The sequence below is a fragment of the Callorhinus ursinus genome, unplaced genomic scaffold (genome assembly GCF_003265705.2).
Source record: "Callorhinus ursinus isolate GAN/ISIS: 27379988/994484 unplaced genomic scaffold, GSC_fseal_2.0 scaffold7, whole genome shotgun sequence".
Classification (NCBI taxonomy): domain Eukaryota; kingdom Metazoa; phylum Chordata; class Mammalia; order Carnivora; family Otariidae; genus Callorhinus; species Callorhinus ursinus.
The window spans coordinates 1,930,291-1,943,248 of NW_027397069.1; positions in this window are offsets into that span (position 1 = coordinate 1,930,291).

A 12,958-nucleotide genomic window follows, 5' to 3' on the forward strand; every position below is an offset into this window, starting at 1 on the left:
CTTTGCCATCCAAATAAAAAGGAGTAAGTCTATATTTGAGTTTGTGGAAAAGTTTTTAATTATTCTGTTTTGTGTGTAGCCCTCTGGCTAAACATCCCCTAGCACAGGGAGCGTAGAAATCACTGGGAGGTCCTAGTGAAACACTAGGGGTTGCCCGCCCCATAAACCGAGGGTGGGCTCGGATTTAAGTTCTAACGACTTCCCAGCTGATGCTCACTCGATTCTCAGGTTGATCTTCTGATTAAAAGTGAGTATAATGCTCCACTATTAACAGATCAAAGCCCAAAACTCCATTGCAGGTTACAGCAGGAGCAGGAAAATCTGGCCCAACCCCCTTTTCCATTCTCAGGTCCTCCTGTGACTCTTGTTCGACTGTGCACTGACAGTTCTCGAGCTCGGTATCGGCCATTGTCTTTGAGGCTTTCCCGTTCCATCTTAGCATCCCTTCTGCCCAGAGTGTCCCTCCACCTGTAGCGTGAAAAATGATCACCTTTCCTTCAAGGCAAGTTCCAGTCAAATTTCTTCTAAGGAAAATACTGCCTAGGACTAAATTTAAGTGAATAAAAACGAGGACCTCTCAAAATTTGATTACAGTGGATTATTTTCATCATGTAATTTATGGGCATCCTGAGGATGCTGCTACCTGCTTCTCAAGGAGAGAGTCCGTTCCATTAGGGGGTACAAGATTCAGTGTGAATTTTGGATCATAAACTGTTTTCATCGTTCACTTGTTACCATTTCATTTTATATCATGATTTTTAATAAAATGTTTCTGTCTATGAGAATGTTTGAGATGGATTTTAATAATGTGCCAAACCACAAAAAAAAATGTTGACCATAACACTTCTGAACATCATTCATTATCATACTTAAAATGCAAATAGCCTAGGTATGAGGAAAAGTCATTATAAATGATATATTTATTTATTTTTAATTTTTTAAAAAAATTTATTTATTTGAGAGAGAGAGAGCATCAGCGTGGGGAGGGGGCGTGGAGAGGGAGAAACAGGCTCCCCACTGAGCATGGAGCCCAATGCAGGGCTTAATCCCAGGACCCCCGAGATCATGACCTGAGCTGAAGGCAGATGCTTAACCAATTGAGTCACCCAGGTGCCCCAAAGATAGAAAGATATATTTATTTCTAAAGCGTGACTTTTCTTGGAGAGTTCGCTTATGCATTCAGGTGCAAGTCTTTCTTATAAAGACACATTCATTTAGCCTAACAAAATTGTCTCAGATCCTGATTTTGTGTCTGTGAGATATAAACTTCTATGTATACCTAAGTTGGCAAGATTTCAAATCTTCGCACATATAAACAGGTAGTTCTGCAGAGTCTGACATTGTTGTTAGGTTTTACTAAAGCTTGAAACCTAAGTTTCTGCCAAAAAGGTTCCCGGTTAATCTGCTTCAAATAGTGGTGAATGCTTTATCATTAGCCAAATGGGGAAGGCATGGCTGCCTGCAGTCTTCTTTAAAGGTTAAGGAGTGATATATGGGTGCTAAGTAAAGGCTTATCAGGTTACTGTACATCAGAACACTGATAAAACTTCCTCAGGAAAGCACCAAATGGAACAAGGACCTTTTCAGAAAATGTTGGTTTGTAGATATGACATTACAATGGAACTCATCTAAATGACAGCATGGCTTAAGGATGGAATTTTTACTCCCAGGTCAGGAAATTCTACAGCAGGAACCAAAGTCTGGCTTAGCTCTTGAGCTGTGGCCAGAATCCAGGTTGTTTTTCTGCTGTATGCTGGTTTTCAGAGACATGCGAGTTTCAGAAGATAAGAACAGAATTGTGTATTAGCTGCCACATGTGGTACTTACCAGATTAACCAAAGGAGCGGAGGCCCCGGTACAAGTCTTCATTCTCCCTGATATCCTTACAAGGTGAGCGTGACGCTCATACTTGAAATCCCGATGTGAAAATGGAAGAAGGTGTGTGAGCCATAGAAACGGAGTCACAGGGCCCCCTTCGAGATCGTAAGACTTTGCTTTTATATTTTATTTTGTTTGCTGTTGCGTCTTGTGCTTTTAAAAAATCTATTTTGTGCCGGTCATTTAATGGCAGGTCTTCTTTAAAATGTGGCTGGGTCCGTTTGGAGAAGTAGAGATACTAAGGCATGCAATTTTGTGAGAATAAGCCCAGAAAAGGGAGCCTCTTAAGTTAATTGTGTGTTTCTCACTAATTCCCACCAAGGGCATGAAAGCCACCCCTTAAGTGATCTTTCCGTTGATTAGGGTAAGCATCCAGGAAGTCCTTTTTGTTATCTAATCTAAGTCGCTCTGGCTAAAATTTTCCCTGTTTTGTTTTTGATAGAGAGAGCCTATTTCCCCATTATATACAGTGGTCGTGGAGCCATAATACATTTTGTGAACCCTGAGAGGAAACCAAGCAGCAAGCATGTTTTTAATCTTCATTTAGTACCAGTGTTGGGTACTCTATATGTGTACGTATAACAAGGATGTAATGTATTGTAACCTACTTGGCAAATTGTAATTTGTAGGGACAGGTAAACTGGATTTGAGATTCAGACTCGGGCCTGACTAGTTCGAAAGTTCATATTCCTTCTCTCCATATTCTGTCATTCTCCAAAAAGCATGAAGAAAGAACAAACATGGTTCATATAACCCTGAAAGGTACTCTGATATTTAATGTTATACTCAAGGAGAGAAAATTTAAAACAGGCTTCATGAATTCACTGATCAAAATTATACCGAGAAACAGTGTTTGGAAGGGTCAGGAACTGGTGGTTCACCAAATTGACAAGTTCAATATATCGTATCGTTGTGGTCTCATCTGATGAGCATAAGCATGCTAATTATGTTTGTCACAATTTTATACATATTGCAGTTATCACAAAAGTTATATTAGAACACTCCGTGAACAGTATGATCTGCATTAACAAATCCACATTTCACCGTGAAAAGGGTTAGTTTTCCAGATGAGATAGCCACTATAGCTATGTAAAGGGGTAGGAGGTCGATCAATCCAAGTTCAGCCAGTCCAGTGAAGCCAGCCCAGCAGCCTAGGGTGACTCGGTCATCAGCATCCGTGGTGCCCCCCAGGTATGGAATCCATATTTATGGGATTCATCCAGAGATAGGTGGCGCCTGGGTTCAGCTGTGCGCGGGGTGGAAGCCACGCAGAGGTGTCCCAGACCACATGGAGGTGGGGGATGGCGGCTCAGTCTACAGCCTCACAGATCGCGGATACTTGACCTCTCTATAGAACACAAGATCATTCTTTGTCTCTGCCCGAAGTCAGTGCTTCAATTCTGGGCAAAGTTGTAAGAATTCTTCAGCTTCTTAAAGTTTAAAATAAATTTTATAGCTATTTGCATTTGATATTGTCATAAAATGGATATATAAAAGATGTCTAAAGTATGGTTTCTATCTTTGTGGAGTTTTGAATATTGCTGACAGGGCAAGATGAACGGAAGAAGCAATTATAAGCAGGATTTCGGTTTTTCTCTAGCTTTAACTTGTATTAGGTAAGTCCGTTCATGGGTCTGGACCACGCTGCAAAAGGGCTGGACTACACTGTGTCCAGGTTCCGACTGAGTTTACTACTTCTATCATTCTACTCAATGTCAAGTGATTATGGTACAGAAAATAAAGGCAGAGGGATTCCAAGGAGGGAGAGAGAAAGAGAGAATCAGATGTGGTCAGAGAAGTCCTGGATTAGACAGGCTTTTGGCTGATATTAAAGAATTAAGGGTAAGCATGAGCTCAGTGGAGAGGGCAGAGGGTTATTACGGGGAAAATGGAAAGAATAAGGAAACCAGAAGTGAAAAAGGCGTTAGGTAGTCATCTGGCGTTGAGAAGTTTGGGACAACTGCTGGAAATGAAGGATGGCTTTGTATCAGAGAGTATCAGGGTTGCTTATGAAAATCCATGCACACCGGGCCAGCAGGCTGGGTTTGAGCTCAAAGATAAAGAGGAAGCATCAATCAGGGACCCTTCCCTATCAGACCCAGAGGAAAGGGGAATGCTCATCTCAAGCAGTTTGAACAAGATGAAACTGGTAGGCATCATTTCCAGGTATGACCGGCCCATAAAATATTCGGGGGAAAAACAAAGAATCAAATGCCAAGACTTACTTAAAAGTACCGGGAGATGCACAACAAACAAGTTTACAAAGACTCTGGTAGAACAGATCTGCAGTTCCACACGGTAACGATTAGCGGGAACTGGGTATCTGCCATACCTTCACCAGGGCCTGGGAGCTACAGGTTGTTCCACGTGAGGCAGGGGCTGCTTCTCAGCCTCTGCAGGAGACAGGAGGGTGTTTGAGCCTGAGACCTTTGGTGTAGGGACCCAGGTGGAACTTCAGAAAGGAGAAGGCCCTCATTTAGAGTGAGCACAGAATAGAAGGGTTATATGGGAGTTGTAGAGGAGTTTGACAATCAAATTTGTGAATTCACATAGGAAAGGGAGGGCTACTCACACAATGAGGAAGATTAAAAATGTTTAGTGTGTATGTTAATAATCGCTAATACTTTTGGAAGTCCTTAGATAACAGGCACTTAATTGTATAATTTCAGCATTATGTTAGATGGCAAATTGAAAACATCACATTCATCTAAGTGTTCCCTTGTAACTGCTTCAAAATTTTGGCATACCAGAATAGGTATGAATGTTAAAGAAAAGGATGTTGTCCTACTTCGTGCTTAACTTATTTTTGAGTACACAGATTTCTTGTCTAGCACCTTGGGATGAGTTTTTAAAATATGATCTATGTTCTTAATAACCTGTATTGAACATCTTGATGCTAAAGACAAGTAAGTTATTATAATCAATTCAATGTGGGCTGGTCAAGTGTTTCCTTTTTCACAAAGTAGGTTGCAATTCTCACGCCAGCTTTGCCAAATTGAAAATAAATATGCCTGGCTGGAAGAGAATCCAAGTGAGATTTTATAAATGAAATAATATGCTTTAAGGCCAGGTACCAAAGATGGATCAAGAACACCATATTTGGGCATGAAGAGCTGCTAAATGTGACTGCACTTAGCCTGGGAAAGCAGTGATTTACCAGTTCCTACTACGTTCTGATTTATGTATATTGTCTATGACCCAGCTATTTACTAAGGAGAGGGACGTGATGCTATGAATCCTATGTAAAAGATGAATCCTATGCTATTTACTGGAGTTAGACTTTGTGTTCCTTTTGACTCTTAAGTGAATTGAGGCCTTTGAAATAAAATAGAATAAAATAAACTGTTTATTAATTTTTATTTGTACGACTGTACTTAATCTACAACTAACTGCATACTGAACATATTTTGAAATCAATCCAGTTAATGCATGATTGGTTTTTTTTAATCTTTTTGCATTCTTTTCTTACTTAGTTTTTAACTGTAACCCCCAAATCTGAAGATGGCTTGGAAAACTAGAACAGATTTGTGAAACTGAGTAATTTTTCGAAAGTCTTGAAGCAGAATAAAACCAAATTGAAATATCTAAAGTGGGGCTCAAAATCTCATTGCTTCTCAGTTGCCAGTAAATTTTGTATTTGCGGTAAATTGATGTAGACAGAGCAAGCACACAATAGTTTCACCAGACATTCACAGCATGTGATTCCAAGACCATAGCAGGGTTTGGTTTGAGTTTATTTTCTGAGTTGTCCTGGATGCTCTCCTTCCGGGTATGTCTTCTCTTCGGTCTCATGTGCCATGTCTTATTTCAACTCTCTGACAGCATAAGCAAGCATTAGAGCAGAATAATCTGTATGCACAGTGGGAGAAAGAGGCAGACCAAATACACACTGAATAGGGAACAAGAAGTTTCCAGCAGTTGATGCATTATTCTCCCTGGTAAAGAAGTAGATATGCTAAACATATGGAGACATGCTCATGGATCAATAAGGAGAACTTCTAAATATATGGCCGTCCTGTGAAAATTTATATCTTGACTGAGGATATGTTTTGATAGCATAAGTAATATTCTCATAAAATTTTTGGAGTGACACATGAGGAATGAGGGAAACCATAATATAAAAAGCACATGTTAGATCCTTGCCAACGATTGCGCCATCTTTCTGCCTTATAAAGACATTGATTTTCATCCTATCCTGCCCTTTTATAGTAGCTCAGTTCTATATATCTTGAGAATTCCTTTGGGAATAGAACACATCTGAAATTAGTGTAATGAGCTTAAGTTAGGGGAAAAGCAAGATTCCCTGGATCTTGGATAGATACACTTAGTTTAGCAAATTTGTCAAAATGTATCCACTGAGGGTATCATTTTCCTTAAAAAATATGATGTATACCTTTATTTATTTGATTATTTTTTCTTAACCTCAGAGCCCTTAGGATAAACTTGGAAAGGAAATTCTGCTAGACTTATGGTTTTAATATGGTGCCTTAAATTCTAACATTTCTTTCAGATATTCACCCCCAAGACTCATTTTAGATCTATTTGCTGTGGGAGAAGAGTCAGAAAGAGACTTTATGATGAAGTTTCTTCTTTTCCTGATCTTCTTAAAACTAGGAGAAATGGATTCTGAATTATCGAATACTCCACTAGGAACTCAGCAGGTGGTTCCAAATTAAATTCACGAAATTCCAGGATGACATTTTCCTTAGATAATCCCAGAATATAACTTTACCAACTGCATGGGATTCAAACCAAGCTTCTTGCTAAGAGGTAAAACATAAATCATCAGGCTCTAAAATCAAGAATAATACTGTCAATTATAATTTCATGGTTTCGAATAAGTAAATGAAGTACCAGTATGGGAGCGCCTGGATGGCTCAGTCTGTTAAGCATCTGCCTTCGGCTCAGATCAGGATCCCAGGGCCCTGGGATTGAGCCCCACGTCAGGCTAACTGCTCAGCAGGGGCCCTGCTTCTCCCTCTCCCTCTGCTGCCCCCCTGCTTGTGCTCTCTCTCGGCTCTCTCTCTCAAATAAATAAAGTCTTTAAAAAATTTTAAAAAAATAATGTACCAATATGCATTGGAGTAGAGAAAGATTAAAAGTCATAAATACCTGAAAAAAATTCCTTACTGGTCCAAGTTCTACAGTATCAGAAGTCCAATCTTGTTATACCTTTTGATAAATCTCAGTTAAGAAAATAGCTTGTTGGGTTATATTTGATTATTTGTACTTCCATATTGATCTTTGGATTCTTCCTCTGCATTTGTAGCTATCTTTAGAATCAGTGAAACTGGTTAAAATACCCACAATACGGAATAGACAATAAAATTTCCTAGTTAGCATATTATGTTGATTTATAAAACTCAATTTTGTCCCATGAATTTTAGTTTTGATCAATTCATAAAAAACACTTTTTTATTATGTTATGTTAATCACCATACCTTACATCATTAGTTTTTGATGTAGTGTTCCATGATTCATTGTCTGCGTATAACACCCGGTGCTCCACGCAGAGCGTGCCCTCCTCAATACCCATCACCAGGCTAACCCATCCCCCCACCCCCTCCCCTCTAGAACCCTCAGTTCGTTTCTCAGAGTCCATAGTCTCTCATGGTTCGTCTCCCCCTCCGATTTCCCCCCCCTTCATTCTTCCCCTCCTGCTATCTTCTTCTTCTTCTTCTTTTTTTTTTCTTTTTTTAACATATAATATATTATTTGTTTCAGAGGTACAGGTCTGTGATTCAACAGTCTTACACAATTCACAGCCACTTTTCGAAACAGACATGATTAAATTTTCAGGAAACATTATTTAATGAAATGAGTTTCTCACAGATATGTTTGCTAAAGCCAAATTCTATGGTGAAAGCCATAATCTTATTCTTGATCTAAAAATGAATGTAATAAATTTAATCTCATAATTTATTTACTCTAGTATATTTATTCTACAGGCACATGGTGAATAACATAAAATAGTTTATTGATTATTTTGAAAAAATAGAGATACAGTGTGGATTCAGAGGATGGAGTGAACACATTATTCTCGTTAATTAGATTTCATGAGTAACATTTATGACATTTCTGTTTCCTTGAATTTGAACTTAGGCTTGCTGTAAACAACTGAATTGTCTTTCTTTTTTCTTTGAAAAAAATCTGACGGCCTCTGGTTGGCAGAGTAAAAATTATAAAACATTACACTGTAAAAATATTAATATTGCAAAACCTTACAAAAATTATAGTACAATGTTATTTTGCCATCTGCTTTTTTATGTAAACATCAGGGAAAAAAAAAAAAAAAACTCCAGCCATGAGAGTCTCTAATAAGAGTCAACTGAGCATGGGCTGACTTTCCAACAATACCAGAATCCCTCACGGAACTTTCTTCAGGAAAGTCCAAATTCCACTGCTCACATTTCTAAACACTCTAAAATTCCTGGTTCTGGAAAATGAGGTATTAATCCTTCCAGTTGTAATTTTCCATGTTTCTACAGTACAGTATTGTTGTACTCTAACTACCCCCAACTTACATTAAGCACAAACTGCATGCCAGTTATTGGGCTAAGAGAACATCACACTGACAATGACATTAAATTTTCAAAATACTCATTTAAGGGAGATAGTGAAGAAGAATGACACAGAAATGAGTACTTTCTTCAAGATCACAGAGCTGAGTAAGTAATGAGAAGAGATCTTTTAGTTTAGACTTCCAAAGACTGCTTTTTGCACCAGTTCGGAAGGACTCAGTTCAAACCTCACTTTTCACAGAAAGCTTATAGAACCTCTTCAGGCAACTCACAAGCTTTGTAATCTTTCTGGGACCAACTTTTTCTGAAAGGATCAGATGTCAACATTTTAGCTTCACGGGCCATAAGGGTTCTGTCTACTCAGCTCTCTGTTTAGCATGAAAGAATATGTGGACGATGGTAAACCAAGGGATGGGCTGCATTTCAATAAAACTTAATTAATGGATACTGTATTTAATGATCATATATGTATGGATACATATTTATTTATAGACATTATAGAAAGTTAGTATTTCATGTGGTGTTCACCTGTCATGAAAGTTCATTCTTTTATTTGTTAGTTTTACTTGTTTGTTCTCTCATTTGTAGAAAAATGGAAAACCATTCTTGGCTCATAGCCTTACACAAACAAGTGGCATCTGTGGGCCATAGTTTGCCAGCCTCTATTCTAGAGTAGGATCTTTTCAAACCTAAATGTCTCCTGCCGCATAGATGTTCTCTAGTAACTAAGAAGTAATGAGAGACCACTCTAACCAAAATGGTCTTGTGATACTGATAACACACAATATTTATTACACGCCGCCCAAAATGTTTTATGCATATTATTTAAGCAAATGTCACCCCAGTCCCATGGAGTAGATATGATTTACTTAAAACAATGGATGAAATGGGGCTTTGGCCACAGTCGTGACGTCTCTGGCCGCACATGTGAATGTTGCAGAATCCAAATGTTTATCTCTAAACTTTGAAAAACATAATTTGTCTATCGTTGAAGACCAAGGAAAACTTTTCTCAGTTCAGGAGGAAGGGCTAACCTAGACAAACCTACACAAGACTGATATTTGGGAGCATCAGCCTTCTAGGGATTTCTGGAGGTCACTTTGACGTCTTAGTAATGAGTACAGAGTAATTGTGCACATGATTACATGCTATGCATGTTCTAATTACATGATCCCTTGCTCTACCTTTGGAGTTTTGATTTAACGGATGCATAGATCAAACACAAACAATAGCATAGGAGCAGAATATATAGCCACTATGTTTTGATTATTACAGTAATTTTTTCCTAAGTATAATAGATGTCTTAAACCCAACCTGTTGGCCACTTAGCTAACTTTGTGAAGAGAATGAAGACAGATGGCAAGATGAGCCTCATATACACATACGATATATTTAACTGCATTGTACTGAACAGATACTCTTTTGGGTGAAAATTGCCTGACCTTTCTTGATAGAACAGTTAGGTTTTACAAGAAAATGAGATATACGTCTTGTTTTTACAGCCTTCCCTTTAGGACTAAATGGTGAAATTATAGCTATCTGCCACCGACTTGACAAAACTCCAACTGTGTTTATTGCTTTACCTTTGTTTTATTTAACACTTGACCTCAGAAACCTTTGTAAAGTGTCTTTAGTTACTACAGAATCTGGAAACATTGAGCAAATATATCATTCTTTGTCCGTACTTCAGGGGGAAGGCCATTTTTCCCTGTCAAAATTTTCAAGCTTTGGGGCTTCAAATAATTGAAGTGAAGGAGTATGTGTATTTTTAATATTTCTCTCATCAGTTTTCTAAAAAAGTCAATTTAATAAATGCTTACATCTGCCAATGTCATTAAACCACAAAGCGTGTATATATATATATATATATGTGTGTGTGTGTGTGTGTGTGTGTGTGTGTGTCTATAGACACACATACATATTACATGTTATTATCGATTTAATAGCAGGGAAAAGAATAATGAAAAATATTATAAATATACTTAATTTACAAGTCTTTCAACATTTTGCATATCTCTTAAAAGGGACATGTGTATACATATGCACACACCCCCCATCATCACCAATTTATGAGGTGATGAAAATATATAATTTGCTTTGCGAAGTAACTAACTCGTAAAGTCAATACATTGCTTAAGGTGCCAAAACTTTGTAAGAACCCACGTGACAAAGGGATTTTTAGTCCTAAAAATACATGTAGATTACATTACAGGTATTATTAATTATATTGTATATCATCTGTATTCTAAGTATCATATCGTATGAAGACTGGAAAAAACAGAAGTATCTTACCGAGAAAGCGAGCTCTGATATCTTCATGAAGGAGGAAGTGATTGTGATATAGTGTGGCACAAAAGAGTTTGAATTAGTTTAGCCAAAGAAGAAAAATATACTGAAATAAACAATTAACACCTGGCACAATCCTTCTCCTAACCAGTTGTCACATTGTATTGAAACAATCTCTAGCCAAGCTTTTTACCATGAAACGCTATGGTCCCATAAGGGATTTAGTCCATCTGTACGTTTAAACCTTAACCCAAGCACTGACAAATGATTGGTCCTCACCAAATATAAAACAAATATAATAAATATTTGTTTCAACCAACTGAAGAAAGAAGTCTTTTCAATTAATAATAGGGTTTTCAATGTAATTAGAACCACAACACACACACACACACACACACACACACACTCATGAACAGAGGGGGGAGGAGAGAGAGATCTCCTAGGAACATCAAACTTTCAGATAAAGTGAGGATTTTAAAACATGAATTGACTACCTTTTCCTAATTCACCTAGTTCTGCTAATTCTCAGGGGAGAAGGAAATAAAGACCCGAGATTTATTTAGTGTCTCTTCTGTAGAACATGATGTGCTACGAAATTTTCATTCTTTATTCTTTTCAGTGCCAGTAGTTTTGGGATAGCACCTCATAGTAAGCTACATGTAATAACGATTCATCTATTTTGTACTAATACTTATCACAACTGTTTGAAATATGTTACTATATGGCAATGGTAATCATAGCATTTTGAAATATTTTATCAATATTTTATTTTTATATAAAATATGAAATATTTTACCATATTAGTGGTAAAATTCATTCCTATTTTTAACCTCTCCATAATTTATTTTTTTCAGATTCATTATCTCCTATAAATTTTATGTCATTAATTTTGGACAAAGTACACTACTGAGTTTAATTGACGAATATGAAATTGCAATCTGGTCCTTACAGACTTTCAATAAACTAGTATCAACATTTTTTAGGAGGAATTATAATCTGCTCTGACTGTCAAGGATGGAAAATTCTGTCCTGTCTTAATTGTCAAGTCACATTTTTACAAGTAGCAGAAACGTTGCTGGCGATAGGGAGGAAAGGGGGCCAAAGAAAATGAGCGATTGTCGGCTGGTGTTTTTATGCCTGATTTCAATTCTTCTTACATTTCTTTACAATTACTCCTCAAAATTTCAGAAGAGACTTCAAACTTATTTTTTGTAATGATTTTCAAAATTTCTTCTGCCAAGTGGGCTAATATGGTGCTTTCTTGTGTGCTCTGACTTTCTAGTCACGGAGACAATGTTTTCACTCCCAAAAATAGAATACAGATATATCTTTTTGTAATGTGACCACATCTTTCAAGACTCATTTGATATATTTGTTATGCTCACATGGAACTTCAACAACATTTCTATGTTTCCTAATTTTTCATTTTTATCTTACATGACAATAGTGTTTACATAAAACCGTGTAATACACTATTAGGGGCTAGCCTCCACCATATCTCAGACTGGCCTAAAAACAAGTTACTCTTCCTAAGATTGCCTAGTCACAAAAATATTCATTTAAATTCAAAACATTAAAAATAGAAATATGACTTTGCTGTCTAAACTGATGGCTATTCTCTTTTTAATTTTGTTTAACTCCTGAGGGTAGGGTGTAATTTACAATCATCTTTATAAGTTCATAATTGAGGAGAGGCCGCGATTCAACAATGCCTGCCAAGTTGTGAGGCTCACATTTTCTTTAGAGAAATATTGCTTATTTTTGCAGTGTGCGCCATGCCTTAACTAGATGTGTATGCCAATGGTTTTATTTTCAAGCACTCACATTCATAGATTCCTGCCATATGATTGCATTTTACAGTAAAATATGAGTGTATTCATAATGATTTCATTTAAATCTATTCATAGTTTATAAAAATGCTTAATGAAAATCCTATGATTTGAATATCAATTATGTGAAAATCTCAAGTCATCGTTGATTATTCTGGTCAATTGTTGAGAGATGTTCCTCACTTTCAATATCAATTTCCACATTGTGTCCATAATAGCAACAACAGATATTTAGATAGCAACCCACTGTATTAACATGCATACTATCTTATTTAAGCCACTTAACAAACACATGGCATGATTATTACTATTAACAAACACATGGCATGATTATTACTATCCCTACTTTATAAGTGAGAGATGTGAGATCCAGAGAGATTAAGTAATTTATTTGAGATTTCTTAACTAATAAGTGACCAGGACAGGAATTAAATCTTGTGTATA